At 42.1% G+C, this 16,541-nt stretch overlaps 2 long non-coding RNA genes across 2 annotated transcripts in view; one reads left to right on the top strand and one right to left on the bottom strand.

The window, feature by feature from the left end:
- LOC310845410 overlaps positions 1-16,541 on the bottom strand; it is a 722,498-nt gene that overhangs the window by 249,192 nt on the left and 456,765 nt on the right. The window contains exon 9 of the long non-coding RNA XR_014564670.1: positions 9,133-9,299. This is a non-coding gene — a long non-coding RNA (uncharacterized lncRNA). The remainder of the gene's footprint in view (positions 1-9,132; positions 9,300-16,541) is intronic.
- On the top strand, positions 3,087-7,446 carry LOC310845503. Its single transcript, XR_014564814.1, has 2 exons — positions 3,087-3,187; positions 7,237-7,446. It is a non-coding gene; the product is annotated as an uncharacterized lncRNA (long non-coding RNA).

The following is a 16,541-nucleotide window of genomic DNA, read 5'->3' as shown; positions in this document are numbered from 1 at the left end:
CACCAGGCTGGGGCCAAGGCCGAAAAGGCCTTTGCCCTGGCCGAGGCCAGCCTAACCTCCTTGAGGCCCGGGGCCTCCAAGGTTTAATTATTTGTGGACTGTAAGGTCCTCCGTTGGGCATACCAGGAGAGGTGGTCCCATAGGTACAAGGGTCCTAGGCCATATAGGGCTTTAAAGGTTAAAACCAGCTCCTTAAACCTGACCCTGTACTACACCAGGAGCCTGCAGCTGGTGTAGCACTAGATGAATGTGATCTGGGCCAGCTTCACGGGCAAGCCCGCATAGAGCGAATTACAATAATTGAGCGTGGAGGTGACTGTCGCATGGATCACAGTGGCAAGACCAGGGCGGGAAAGGTAAGGGACCAACTGTTTGGCACGGCGGAGATGGAAAAATGCCTCTTTTGCTGTAGCTGCAATCTGTGCCTCCATAGAGAGGGAGGCGTCAAAGGTTACACCCAGACTCTTGTGCCCCCACAAAAGAGGGAGTTGGCCTCCCAACCCCATGTCGTCCCAACGCAAGCAGAGAAATGGAAGGAGCAGCATTGGCACCCATTGCTTCCTTCAACAACATTTTAGTGTAACTGGATTCATGGTTGCATTCCAAAGTTTCACATGGTGAAATTGGGGAGGCCATTTTTCAGATTTTTCTCCAGGTGTTAAGTAAAATCCTCTAACAACTGAGGAGGAGCTTCAAAATGAATGTTAAAAAAACAACAACACATGCCAGACATCATTTCCTGAGATATTTCAGCTGAGCCCTATTTGAAACCTTACCTGTTTCATATAGAAGGAAGTTGCTAAAGTATTTGGACACACGGAACAGGCAGGTAGTGTGCCTTGAATCAAAGATGTACTAAAAGTGGGGATAGATTTCACTTAAATCAGGATCCCAACTAGAAATTCAGGTTTTGATTTGGTCCAGAATGAACCCATCAGTATCAAGAGAATTCTCTTTGGTTCTGGACAGAAACACTAGATTCTACAATCCACTTTGGGGTGTGTGTGTTATAGGAGTGGAATGGTTCCATCCTTGACTCCACCAATGCTTATTGGCCTACAACCAAACAGCGAGTTATTCCCCTTTCTAAGTTATACCCAACTTCTTCACAGACTTGCACATCTATCTGCTTGTGCCATTTGTTACTGTGAACCTTCAGTGAACAACCTTTAGAGGTTTTCTAGCAACTGAAGGTGAAACAGTTAACTGACAACAATAAGAACAAAGTCCCTGGGGAAATGCAACTGAAGGGTTATGATGCAAGATAACCTCTGCTGGAAATAAAGTACTTCCCTATCAACCATTCAAATCTTGCTGGACTATCCATAATTGTTTAGCAAGGACTTATAGATAAGAGAGTGATGACTGTATATTCAATGAAATATGTTCCTTCTACAACATAGGTAGTCATTGTAATATATATTTTTCACATTCACCGGTGAGTGCTCTATTGTTATGGTACCATAGTCAATAAATGAAAGCACCCCCATAGGTTTTTGGCTAGTGTTTTCTGACAGCATATGGATAAAACAAACATGATATATTGAATGCTCAGATAATACTGGAGATTAGAAAAATAAGTGGTCAGCTCTCCAAACCACAGATTATGACTGAATTTAAACAACATACTTACTTTCTTCTTTTTTTAACAAAATTTTTATTAACAGGCCAATCATATCACATTATTTCAAATCACATTAATTCCAAATTATACAGCCGAATTTTTCAATTTTGTTGGGGGTACCCATACGTCAAGCTCCGGATGAGAATCCAAACATCACTTCTATTACTGCATTAATTAAACAGTTCTATCCAGTTCTATCCAGATAGTCTCTTTTTTACTTTTTTCATTCTTCTTGTTGTCATATATTCCTTTCTTTGTGATCTCTGATAATCTTCACAGGCAGGTTAAGAACAAACATCGTCTGCATGGGTTTTACGCACTTCATAAGTCATATTTCATAGGGACAGCCGCCATTCCACTCCTACTTCGAAAATTTATCTTCGGTCTGCCCATTAGTTGTCCCAGGCTTGTAAAATATCTCCTAGAGGGCTCTGCCAGGTTAAAGATCAAATTCCAAACATCGTTCACTTTCAAACAGTCCTGGTTTTCCTCCCCCCGTCTTTCTTAAACAAGCTTGTCTTGCGAGACGCCATTTTAAATCTGCGTCATAAAATTTTCCATTCTCCGATATTTACCAATCCTCCCTTCTTTCATCATTAATTCATCCCACACAGTTTTTAGATTCCTGCTTGTGTAGTAAAATACGGCGGTTCTTTTTTCTTTGGGGTGGAGGGTTATTTATGCTCATATAATATAAAGAAAGAAAAGTTTTTCCTCCACCCCACCTTCTTAGCTCCAAACATACCCATCTCTTAATGGCTCTTCGTCTCTTGATTTATTTGTCTTTTGCCTGCCGCTCCAATCCCAGAAATCCATTAATCAGCAGTCTTATCTCCCGACCTTTGCTTGACATATGTGCCTTAACATCTCCAATTATATATTTCCAATTATATTTTCGTGTTAAAGCAAGCCAGCATGCGCAAATTGGAGACGGCGTCCGGGAAGAGCCGAACACACCGAGGGCTTAGCCAAGTGACCGGTGCACCCCCTTTTCTCGAGTCTGGGGGTGCATTGTGGCCACCGCTGGCAAGGCAGTCCCCCCCATATCCTTGGGGGGGGGGAGACTGCATACCTCCCATAGCTGCCTCTTAATTACCACGTATGGGTCGGAGAGATGTTATTGTCGGCCATCTTCCAATGCGCCACCTGGTGGCCCCCCACAACATACTTACTTTCATGCCCTTTTTGTTGTCAAAAAGCATCACCTGTTCTTGATAATCTGCTTACATCCATTGTGATCATATTTGTGTCATACCAATCTTGTTCCATTCATTATCTGTGTTTCCTCAATGGCTGTTCTTCTTTGTACCATTTTCACTTCTATGCCCTTGCTGGCCATGGCCTGATTTGTTCTCACTTATGTTTAATCTGATCAGCTACAGTAACCTCCATGGTTTTATCAGTGATGTCACAATGCTCTGTTTGCCATGATGGTGTCATCATGGATCCTGATAAAGTCAGAGTGAAGGCAGTGTGGGCAAAGATGAGGAAGAATGGTGCCCAAAAGCATCAGCATCAAAGAAGAACTGAACAGCATCAAGGCAATTGATGAAATGGGTAGTTGTGCGTAATTAGTTTGGCTGTACTGAATATGCAAATTTCAGAGCAATATTAGAGAATTTTCAGTGCAACTCTACCACATATTTGTATTAGAAATACTCCAACAGTTGTGTGCACCACAGATGAGTGTCTGTAACCACATTATATGCCAGGCCAACAAATTTAGCAAGATAAATGTAGCCTTGCAATTTATCAACATGCATAAATCAAATGTGTACCCAATATCCCCCTAAAGGATATCAGGGAAATAAGCAGCTGCCTAGATGGATAATTGTAGTGTGTAATGCAGTAAAAAAGAGTGGCAACCATGATCACTGACACAGAATTATAGCAGGGGATATTCCAAAAGGGAATGAAAAATTATTGCTAAAATTGTAATTGTCTTTTGAAATCTCATCATTTGAATCACAAACAACACACATTTGGAAAGGCTCAGTCATGGACAATAAAAATACTATGCACAGAATGGAACAGAAACAATTAGCGTGATTTATATTGTCGAGAACAGTAATTTGGACCAGTTGCTTCTCCTTCAAATAGTCTAGAAGGACAAAAGAAGAGAAACGAATATCAAACAGATAGGAGGTAGTTTGGAAGGGAGGGTAAATGTTAAATTACATAGGTTCCTTCCTTCTCCATTTGAAGGTTCTGACATATTTGACAAAATGTATCAAATTTGTGGAATGCTTTCCCCAGGGAGGTTTGGCTGAGGTTCTTCATTATACACCTTTAGGCACCAGGTGAAAACATTTGTCCAGGTGAAAACCAGACCCTTGGCTGATTGACATCCCAATGCCCTTTTAAATATGTTGTGGGGGATTATTGGCTTGTTGTTCTTAATTTTATTATGTATTTTGTGGATTTTATATAGTAATTTTATGTTGTGCACTGCCATGAGACATATAGATAAAGGGTGATATACTTTATCTATGTTATATTATAAATGTGTTATATATATATGCAATTTGCCACTGTTTTGTTTCCAAACAATGACACTTTTAGAAAATGTCCTCATAAGATGAACCCTGCTCACCCTTTTCCATCTGTGTGGACCAATTTTAACCAATGCTTTATGGAGGTCTGTTGTGAGGGCTAAAGCTGCAGTCCTAACCCCTTGGCTTTCAGTGCCATATCCTCAACCCCACCACTTTCACTGGCTAGAATGAATGGAGGGGGGCGGGAAATCAATGAAACCAAAAGCTGCAATCTGACCCCCACTTACTTGGGAGTAAGTCTCACTGAATTCATTAGGATTCATTTCTGAGTAGACATGTTTAGTATTATGCTGTGGGGTATTAAATTCATTTACTGAAACTAGGTTGTTCACTGGAGTCTTGGTACAATATTGTAATTTGTTACAAAACCTTCCACTGTGGAAAAATAGAATATGAATTGCATTTACTTATTTATTTATAGTTTAATGAAAAATGTTAAGACTTTATGTCATTAAATTACTCTATATTCAGAAAGCTTGTGAAGTTTGTTGCCAGCTAATAAAATAATTGTCTAAGGAGAGGCAGCATTTATTTTCTATAACACTTTAGGGAAATGTGGAAAAAACTTAGCTCTAGATTAAGAATGAAGTTTAATCTCTTTACTGCAATTGCTAAACTCTCCGTAATATATAAAGGAGGCTAGGACTACATTCCCTTAGGCAACCAGAGAGCAACAGGAATGTGCATTCAGTTTTAGTTAATACAATAACGAAAACTAAATTAGTCACTTTCAATTTAATTAATGCTAAAACAAAATAGAAAGCAAACAAAATTTTGTTGGATTTCATTATGGTTTCCTAGCTGCCTAACATGAGGTAGGGATGCAAAGTTATGCAACAATGTAAGAGGGGGCCAGAGAAAGAGGGGATTGGTGAGAGCAAGAATCACAGTGGCTGGCATTGCAAATACACTAGGGATCAGGTAAAAGGTAAAGGGACCCCTGACCATTAGGTCCAGTCACAGACAATTCTGGGGTTGTGGCACTCATCTTGCTTTATTGGCTGAGGGAGCCGGCATACAGCGTCCGGGTCATGTGGCCAGCATGACTAAGCCGCTTCTGGCGAACCAGAGCAGCGCACGGAAACGCTGTTTACCTTACCGCTGGAGCGATACCTATTTATCTACTTGCACTTTGACATGTTTTCGAACTGCTAGGTTGGCAGCAGCTGGGACAGAGCAATGGGAGTTCACCTTGTCGGGGGGATTTGAACCGCTGACCTTCCGATTGGCAAGCCCTAGGCTCAGTGGTTTAACCCACAGCGCCACCTAGGGATCAGGTAAGGTAAAGGTAAAGGTACCCCTGTCCGTACGGGCCAGTCGTGTCCGACTCTAGGGTTGTGCGCCCATCTCACTTAAGAGGCCGGGGGCCAGCGCTGTCCGGAGACACTTCTTGGTCACGTGACCAGCGTGACGAAGCTGCTCTGGCGAGCCAGCACCAGCGCAGCGCATGGAAACACCGTTTACCTTCCCGCTATAAAGCGGTACCTATTTATCTACTTGCACTTAGCGTGCTTTTGAACTGCTAGGTGGGCAGGAGCTGGGACCAAATGACGGGAGCTCACCCCACTGCGGGGATTCGAACCGCCGACCATGCAATTGGCAAGTCCTAGGCACTGAGGTTTTACCCACAGCGCCACCGCGTCCCTAGGGATCAGGTAGTAACACACAAAAGAGCTTTGTTCAACTTGAGGGAGGACATTATGAAAGCTATCCCTAAAGGGAACAGATGCTCTCAGCTCCTGCTTGCTGCTAAGACCAGAGGGCCTGGCACATTCCAGCATTTGCTTCCCAAAACATAACCCTACTCCTTTCGATATTTTGGTATCTGTATTCCATTCCTTCCCAGGAGCAGATGATGTGGTGGGAATATTTTCCCCTTTAGTAGGTGAGGATGGCTGCATCCCACGTCTCCTCACCTTGCCCACTGCTTCTCGACTGTGACATACCTAGGGATCCTTAAGAGAGCTCTTACTCCTCTCTGCACCCTGACCTCCAGCTTTGTCCCCATCCTCTTCCCCACAAAGTTCTGCAAGGGCAACACTAAGACTAAGAAGGAGGAAGCTGATAGGCAGTGCTATCCCTGGACTGCTTTTAAGTAAGAAGGTCTACTCTGCTGAATTTTTGCCTGGCACACAGCTATCAGAGGCACAGAAATTCTGCTGTCCCCCAATGCCAACCCCAAGGTGTAAAAAGAGCTCAGGTTTCATGAATTATAAACCAGTTCTGTTAGTGCAGCTCTTTTAGCAATTGATCTTAGGTTGACATTATGTTCATCTATGCAAGACCAAGCATAGTATTTTAGATGGCGGAGGCAGCAGCTTGATGTCAATTTTTTTTTTAAGATTTACAGCAACCAAGGTTCGGGTGCCAATACAAGATCAAACTGTTAAAAAGACAGCAATGTATTCTAAGAGCATGTGTTGTAGTTATTCATTCATACCTCATAATAACTACACTAGGGTTATCAGCACGGGTCAAACAGGCAACCTTTTCTTTTCTTTTGAGCAAAATGGATTTGATCTTTTCATACAAATATCAGCTTCCTCATTTAAGAGTTTATACTAGTGGCAATAATTGACTCTCAAGAATCCCCCTACAAGCATAATAACCCCTCCCTCCATGTTGCTGCTACTATCAATTTAACCTGCCCAATGCATTCCCCTTAAACAGTGGCAAACTTTGGGTTCTCAAAATTCAGTGGCACCCTGTGCCATGCAAAAAAAGTGGCACCCCATGTTCCATTCTACAGCATTTTTGTGTGGCCAGTGTTGGCCAGTACCCAGTGTGGCTACATTGGTCATGCTACCTTAAAACTGTTTCTGCCCTTTCTTAAAAAAAACAACACACTAAGGGAGCATTCCTGCACATAAGAAGCTGGCATAAAGCAATCCTGTATGAATTAAGTTTCACCAATTCAAAACCCACTGCTGCTGCTACTCTGCCAAAGCCTGGCAGGGGGAAAATAATATTTTGAACTGGTGATTTACGCCAAGTATATACACTACTGCCCCATCTTAGCTACACTAAAATCCTGGACTTCTCAATTATTTCCTCTAGGCAACAATCATTTCTCTACCAGGGAAGAAGAACATAGAGCTTCAAAATGAACCAGAATGGCGTTTTTGAGTGAACCAAGCAATCCTTCTCCATTATGTGAATCTAAAGAAAATCTGGAATGATACATACACCAAAGAAGATCTAGAAATGGCTCCAAAATGAACCAGAAATTTCCTTCTCCATCGTCTTTAAAAGCTGTTTTGGAAAATCTTTTGGGGTTTTTTCCTTAGGCTTGTACACTTCTATATTTTCTCTATAGCATCCATCAAGAAGTATCCAGGGAGTGGGGAACGTTTTTTCATCCCAAGGGCTGCTTTCTAGCATGTGGCTAATCACCTGGGGCATCGTGCCAGTGGTGTGGGTGACTAGTCATAGTTAAGATTTATCCACAGTTTAGGATTCATATGACATACTAAACTGTGGTTGATCTAAAATGGAAGCTCCTGACCTCCTCGTGGCAAGTTGGTGAAGAGAGAAGTGCATGTGACAGAAGCTCACTGCAGCTTGTTTGCCTAATGAGAAATCATGCTTTTGCTTTGTGGACAATGCAGCCATGTTTGTTATTGAATCATGCCTTGAAAGCTACAACACAAAAGTACAAAGTGAAATACTTCAGTTGCTGCTGAGATCATCAATGTTCATGAGTGCACACACTAATTTCTCACTTGAAGGGCTTCCAGTTGACCTTGTAGCCTTATGAAGGAAAAGCCAGAAGCATCTGTTTCAAGTGCTTACTGCAAGAATGTACTTAAGTTGTCAGAGACAACTGCTTGCTCAAGATTTATTATTAGTGACCAGGAGTTCCTTTAATCACTGACACTACACATTAAAAATAATCTGGGAAGGAGTGATGGGTAGAAAATGAAGATACTGTCACAAGGTCATGGTCAGATGTCATAAAATTACACGTAATGCCATTAAGGAAAAAAAAAACAGGTGAGGGTCATATCTTAAACTGCAATTGTCAAAAGGAGGATATCATTAACACCAAATTTCCATAATAATTGTAATGAGTTCTACTTGACATGTTTAATAATTCTCTTTTGAAGTTCTTGTTTCTTTTTGGTACTATTCAAATAATGGCAATTACAAGTGACTTGATGTGGCCACAATTCTGGACTCCCCAACCAGAATGTACCACTGTCAGGATCCCCCCAAGAAACCCACTTTCAGTGTGCCAAAGGGCCTAAGCTTGTCCAGTGGAATTTTTGTTAACAGATTCATTAACAGCACAATTTCACTTTAAGCAGGGCTTTTTTCAGCTGGAACTTGCTGGAACTCAGTTCCAGCACCTCTCAGGTGGCACCACTGCCATTGTAAGAGAATAAGGGAGGTGTTCATGGTGAGTTCTGGCACCTCTTTTTCTAGAACAATGGCATTAACTTTAAATAAACTTACTGTATGCATCTATGTTTTTTTTCTTCTCCTGACCATCTCAAAGGAACCCATGACAGCGTGTGTGTGTGAGTGTGTATGAATGATGCAATACAATATTTAAAGAATTTAAAATCAATCAAAGGTATCCAAAAACAATAAACAAAGTAGGATATTAAACAATTTTTAAAATAGATGTAACAAAATCATGCATCTGGATAGGCCTACTGAAACATTAAAGTTTCTAAAAAGTATCTAAAAAGTGTAATGAATGCACCTGTCTAATGCCAATAAGGCAGGGTTTCAGAGCAGAGGTGCTGCCATACTAAGGAATCAGTCCTTGCAAATACAGAACAAATATTGTGTGGCACTTGTAAAAGTGCAAGTTCTGCAGATAGAAGTGATTGAGTAGGCATGTATGGGGTAAGGCAATCTCTTAACTAAACTGGTCCCAAGCTGTTGAGACTTTTATGTGCCAATTGTAGCACCTTGAACTCAACTTAGTAGCAAACTTGAACTTACTGTAAGAATCCCAAAGCTCACTTTGCCGGTCAAAGATGTAGATGGAAGGAAATCTGCTTCATAGTTCATTTTCAATGGATTCCTCCGACATCTCTAGCTCAGAGCAAGTCTTTGATATACAACATTTAGGAAATCTACTAGAACCAAATGTGTGCATTCTTCATTTCCTAGGGAAAAAATGCAGTGAGTCAGGTGCTGTTAAAAGGTTTTGCAAATCATAAACATGACTTACAATGTTTCTCAGGCATGATATGTACCACTTAAAGCCTCATTTGGTGGAAACTTTTCTTAGGCCTTTTATCATTCAAGCATGCTAATGAGGGACCCCAGTAGATTAGTGAGTAGCCTAATAACGCAATGGTCTATTTCAGTCATCGTTTGAAACCATCTTTCATTGGAGTCAAGTAAACCTCTGCATTTTAATCACCTGCTAATGAATTTGCAGACATGTGCACCCTTTTGAACTATACAGGACAGCTGCGATTATTTTAAAGATATTATGCCAAATTTATATAAACATTGGCAACAGAATGACAATGTTTTTCAGTTTCTTACAGAAAGGCCTTTTATGCATTTGGCAAGCAGTATACATATATGCGTATTGGCAAGTCATCCTGCAAACTTGTTTGAAGGGAAAGGTTGACCTTTTTTTGAATTAAAAGAAAATCAAGTAAATAAAATAAAAAATCCTGCTTTAGATTCAGGGTTCCTTATTCCTTTTCCTCCAACTTAAACATAGAAAAGCCATGTCAGCCAGATGCCTTGATGCTCATATATAGATATAATGAAATAGTATCATCACCCCCGCCAAGTAGGCCATTAGCTGAGAAACCCACACAACCAAGAGCGGTCTCCAGAAGGAACTATCAGTGCTCAGGGGCCTTTATGATTCACTGCAATGACAAGGACAGCAGTGCCTGTGTCTTCACAATGAATGCAAGAATTGCCTCTGATGTTGCAGCTAATACAGAAGCTTTTGAATACTTAATAGCTCATCAGGAGTATTGGAATACCTATGGAACTCTGATGTCTTTTACAAGAACTTTACTGAGCATTAGCATCTTTTGTAGATACCCTAATTCTCTTCCTTGATATGTCAAAACAAATTCAAAATAATGAGGAATTAATTTCCCCCCACCATTCTCAGGCTTTGTGTTTGCCTCTTTAAAGTGTTGCATTTCAAGCACTCCAGGATTTTCCCCTGTAACTGAGTCTTAAGGATCAAGTTTCAAATTAATTATATTGTATTCACTGAATCCCTGCTACGCAAATTCAATATTATGCTTCCTTTTTCTAGTTAGGCTCCTAATTTCTCACTCACACAATTTGCCCAAACCATTATCTTGTATTGACATAGCTTGGCAAGTGGTGCTATGCAAAATATTTTATTACTTGAAAGTTTTCAATATAATACAAGCTTTGCTACGGTGGTTTTTATATTATTTGCTTGATCATGGCCATACCAGTATTTCCAATTACTTTGTTGCACCAGCAGGTGCGATTAAACTGAAAATATATAAACTGAATAAACTGGGACACAGTTTATATTGACTGGTGTGGCAAGGGCTAGAGAGAGCAGGCAGATCAACAAACTTATTATTGAAAAATGAAGCATGCATGTCATGTGTTCTTCATTAGAGGTTGAATGGCCACCTGTCAGGGATTCTTTAGGTGTGATTCCTGCATTGTAGGGGGTTGGACTAAGTGACTAGATGACCCTGGTGGCCCCTTCCAACTCTACAGTTGTATGATTCTACGACTAGATGAGCCGCTGGCCTGATCCAAAGGGCTATTCTTATGTCCTTACATTGGAATAGACTTACTTAAAGGCCTGGTGCCAAGTCCCACAGATTTCAAGAGGGTTTTTGTCACAAGTAGCTTTTGTTGGATTTCTGCCAGAGTAGCATTTGAATTCCTACTTTCAAAGTAAAATGAACCAGCAGCGGGAGAGCATTAGGTTAATAACATGGGGCTGCTTTTTCACTCCTCTTGGGATGCAGAAAAGAACAGCCATATTTCTGAAGAAAGGAGAACAAAATCCAAAGGTTCTTGCCCTGATAAGATGAATGCATTTCCTGATCTAATTAGAAAACTTCAGTACTTCGAAAGTCCATTTTATGAAGGAATTAATCCCCACGCCACCAGCAAAAAAAACTAGTGCCATTCCTCATTGACACAGTTCATCCACGTGGTCCTTTTACAAGCTGCTCTGATGAGGTGCAAAACATATTTAAGAGTAATCCAATCATAGAATTGAAGAGTTGGAATCATAGAATTGTTGAGTTGGAAACCTTTGCCCAGTGTGGGGCTCAAACCTATGACCCTGATATTAAGAGCCTTATGCTTTACCAACTGAGCAGCATCCTGTTCTCACAGCAGCCAACCAGATGCCCCAATGGGAAACCCATAAGCAGGACATGAGCCCGAAAGAACTCTCCCTTTGCTTTGAATTGCGATATAGTTATAGCTATGTTTTGCTGGAGCATTTCCCCCTGCCACATGCCCCTTAATCTGTTTGTTTCACAGTTGGAAAGAATCATTAGTTAATGTAAGAATCATTAGCCATCTACCTATTAACTAGCTGATTAAAGTTACACATGCCTAATCATCAAAACTGTGGCATAGCATTCTTAAAAAAACCTCACAATTCTTAACAAATGTTATCAATCACTGTATTCTAAAACATTAACATGTTAATATCTTTTGTCCTTCTGCATCGCAGTAACACACCAGAACTAAAATTGCCTTTAAAAAAAGCAAGTAAGTGTGCCCTTAGCTCACAACCCTACCTATTTGAATTTCCCTCACCAATAAAAATTGATCCCCATAAATTCATCAAGTGAGTTAGGTACTAATGAAGTCAGTTAAAGTTTGGAGCCCTAGTGGTTTTTAAAAACAAAACAAAAGCTTGCATTGCGAAAAAATAATGGGAAGAAAGAAATGAGAATTCAGAGTCACTGAATCTTTCAAAGCATGAATATAACTATGAGATAAATAATAATACTTAACACTTTCTATGTCTTTGAGCAGGTTTAGGTTTTTTAAATAGATAGCATATTAGTTTTTATATTTTTACCGTAACATAGTATCAACTATTCACACACATCCCTTGTTCCCTCCCACAATGCAGACAGTAGTAGTAGTTTCATTTCTGTTATCCCTTTATCTCCCACTGTTTACAGCCTTGGAAGTTACTCAGCTAGCTTTACCAGATCAGTTTTCCTTTAGATAGGAATTACTGGGGACTTAAATGTAACACCTGTTTATTTTAAAGCTGAATCAAGTTATCTGGTGAGAATGGTTAAAATTTGGGGGGCAAATATCCCAAAGCCAACACCCAATGTTTTCTTCTTCTTCTTCTTCTTTGAAGCAGCAGCTGCCAATTTTGTGGCAGAAGTGGCACTTCTCAAAGTGGCTGGTGACCAGTAGTGGTTGTTTGGGTGGGGCATCATTGCTTACCTGGCTTCTTAATGCAGATGTCACTGCCAGTAAAAGAGAGGGAGAGGAACAGGGATGAGGTGGTGGACATGTCAGCAAAGTGCAGCTGCCTCAGTGGAAGCAGTGGATTGTTCTGCCGCTGCACCACAAAGCTCTCCCTGCCGCATCTCCCCACTCTCTTGGCTTCTGGCAGTGTCTTCCACATTGGGAAGCTAGGTGAGCATTGCCGTCCCACCCTGCTGTGCTCTGCCAACTGCTAATGCTGTTAGCTGCTAGAATCCACAATGATGATATGTAACCGCATGGCATAGCTCCAAGAGGACTTCTGCCTAGGTTTGTGTGGTATTTGCAGTCACTCCAAAAAGCACTGCTGCCAGTGCTGGTAAGGCACACATTTCCCCAGAGTATGTATGCAAGCAGGTGTGGGTTCTTTTCCACTTCATTGCCAGAAAATGAAAGAAAGGAAACATCACCAACAGCCTAGCTCATATTTTGAGGCAATTTTTGAAAGAGAATGTAAGTGTAGGATTTATTGCAAAAGAGAAAATGGAAGTAAAAGGGTATAGAAACACTTCTTGTTAACAGAGTGGTATTATCAAGACACCCCACTCAGGTGCCTATCATATTTCACATCTGCCAATAGATAAGCTGTGCAATTATGAACTTCAGCATTCAACTTTTCCAAGCAGGTATGTGAGTGAAGATCATGGAGGTTTCCCCCCCACTGAATAATGTAAATCAAGGCACCCTGTGGCTAAAATTTGTTCTTAAAAAAACCAAATTGATTCTCCTGTGATTTGGCCTACCACTGTTTTTCTGTGAACAGAAATACATTCCTAAATCATGCTGACATTTGTGTCTTAGTTTTATTTGTACTGCTTAAAAAAATAACCTCTAAGGCTTCATATATCAATCTAGAGTTGCTGGGCTCCTTCTGTCACAAAAAGGAGGGGAGCTTGTTGCTATTGATTCTTTATTGCACACTACAGACTTCTACATTTCATACATTAATGTAGAATTCCTTTAGTCATTGTTCCCTACTGTCCTGAACAGGGGGAGGCATTTGGTATTACCTTTGTAATAAAGCTGCTGTTATTAGAGAAGAGAAATGAGACCAGCAATCACAGGCATCATAAATATGAATGGATATTTGTGCGTGCACACAAACAAAGTAAAGTATGGAAGCTTTTAGACTTGGGATAGGCAGCCCAAGATTTGTGAAGCATACATATTAGATCCCAGTGACTAGAGCCAAATCTGGCTCGACAGAAACTGGCAATTGCCCCATTTATCATGCTAAAAACCAGGGCAGCACATCCTGTATCTCTGCTTGAGGTGTAACAGGAAGTGCCATTCTGCTCTGCCACTGTTGCCATCACTTCTGCTACCACTATACTTGCTGCTACTGCCGCTGCCACTGTCAACACTGCCTGCTCTGCTGTCATGTGCCCTGTTGCACTGACTGCTGGCGGAGAAGCAATTTTGAGTGAGATCTCAGCCCAAATGACATGATCTTGATCAAAATCAGCACCAGTCACAGCAGTGCTCCTCTACCACTAGCAGATGCAGTGGGGCAGGTGGGGCACCTGCAGGGGTGTCAGCTGGGAGGCATCTGCTGCCTGGGGCAGCAGCCTCATTCTGCCTAATGGCTGGGCCAGCTCTGCTAGTCTCCATCTCCTCCCTGACCAGGTTGTTCCATGCTGTGATGACATAAACAAGTCTGCTGGATCAGTGGCGTAGAGTGGGTTGTCAGCACCCGGGGCAAGGCAAGTAATTTGCGGCCCCTAATCCGTGGATTTGCGCCCCCTAACCCGTGGATTTGCACCCCCTAACCCCCAGATGTTGCGCCCGGTGCGGCTGGCCCCCCTGCACCCCCCACGCTACGCCACTGTGCTGGATCAGGCCAAATATTCAACTAGTGCTGCAATCTGTTCTGACCTTAGCCAACCAGATGCCCATGGGAAACCTGCAAGCGGGAGCTAAGTGCAACCGTCTCTCCTCACTTGTGATTCCTAGCAGCTGGTATTCAGAGGCACACAGCTTCCAACAGTGAGGGTAGAAGATAGCCATCACAGCCAGTGACTACTGATAGCCTTATCTCCCATGCATTTGTCTAATCCTCATCCAAGTTAGCGGTCATGAAACGTTATCTCGTGGGAATGAACTCCCTAGTTCAACTACATCCTGTGCAAAGGAATTATTTTCTTTGTCCTGAACATGCCAACATTCAGATTGCACTATCCTAGTTAGCACCCCTATAAGGTCTGCTTCGGGAGAAGAGTGCAATGTGCATGGGATGAGCATCCACAGAGCTGATGACAAAGCAATTCAGCTATTAGTTTTCACAAACAGCAGACAAGGTTCTTAAATCTGCTTCTGGGCTTTGCTGTTGACGTCTCACATGAGGAGATGCTTCTGCATACAAAAATATCCCCTCAAAACAAGCATACAGAACCAAAAGCCACTTCGTGTTCTGTTTGTGAAAAGGAGGCTGCAGTCTGTGTGAGGGGAGGGAAGAGCGTGTTCCTTCAGCTGCCGCATATGGCATGGCTTGCTTGAATGAGTCATCTGGAGTTGTTTGTCTTGCGAGTCATTCTGGCAGGTTCACTCATTATCTGCTGTTGCTTTGGCTTGCTTTGGCTAACAATGGACAAACTCTCCCCAGATCAGTTTGCATTTGGGGTCTTTTCTTCCCAACCTGGAAAATAGCTTGGTTGACTGTACACCAATCTGAGACTCAGTCTCAGTCCTGCACGCCGGACTGAAATTCGCCCCCTCATTGGCCCAACCTAGCTGGGCAGTGGCGGTCTCACAAAAGAGCTTCATCTCTCCTTCCACAGTCCCTCCTGGAATTCTAATTTTCTTAGGGAAAAACAAAAATAACTGGAGTCAAGACTGGACATCTTGGTAGCAGCGTGCTCTCTTCCTGGAGAACCCACAACACAATACTAACCCATTATGGCAATAAATATATTTCATTTCAGCAAGCAATTGAACACTAATTGATGTCCAAATCTGTTACCAAGTTTCATGGAGAAACGTGGTACACTGCACTTGTCTTTTTCCTTTTAAAAAAAAAAAACTGAGTAACTTTATTGATGTGATGTCTTATTGATTTTATGTCTTGCAAACCTCCTGAAGGCTTTTGATGCCATGCTGGTGGGCTATCCATTTGAAAATATAATAAGTGAATGAAACATGCTTGTCATTGCTCATGTAAGTAAAGGTAAAAGGTAAAGGTACCCCTGCCCGTACGGGCCAGTCGTGTCTGACTCTGGGGTTGTGTGCCCATCTCACTTAAGAGGCCGGGGGCCAGCACTGTCCGAAGACACTTCCGGGTCACGTGGCCAGCGTGACAAGCTGCATCTGGTGAGCCAGCGCAGCACACGGAAATGCCGTTTACCTTCCTGCTAGTAAGCGGTCCCTATTTATCTACTTGTACCCGGGGGTGCTTTCGAACTGCTAGGTTGGCAGGCACTGGGACCGAACGACGGGAGTGCACCCCGCCGTGGGGATTCGAACCGCCGACCTGACGATCGGCAAGTCCTAGGCGCTGAGGTTTTACCCACAGCGCCACCCGTGTCCCCTCTCATGTAAGTAGTTGGAATAAAATTGGAAAGGGACAAACAAACTCATAGCCTCTCCAATAATCATATTCAGGTCAGTGGGATTAAAGGTATGAAATATCCTAGATGCTTCAAAGGGAGCCACATGTTCTCTTTTGGGGACAGGGGGCGATCACAAGATTTTGAAACTCCATATTTCAGGAGCCGGGTAATTTACCAATGAGGAATGCATTCTTACCGGGGCAGAGGAAGGTATTTTAGAACATGAGAAAAATGCAGCAGAGTGTTGTGGGTGACTAAGATTTACTCAGAGTAGACCAAATAAATTAGTGGCCAGGTTTAACTTGAATCCACTAATTTCAACAGGCTTACTTTGAGAAAAAGTTAGCTGAAAACAACCAGGTA

This window comes from Podarcis gaigeae (genome assembly GCF_964106915.1).
Source record: "Podarcis gaigeae genome assembly, chromosome: 5".
Classification (NCBI taxonomy): domain Eukaryota; kingdom Metazoa; phylum Chordata; class Lepidosauria; order Squamata; family Lacertidae; genus Podarcis; species Podarcis gaigeae.
The sequence above is the reverse complement of the archived record's forward strand: the minus strand, read 5'-3'. Positions and strand labels throughout refer to the sequence as shown.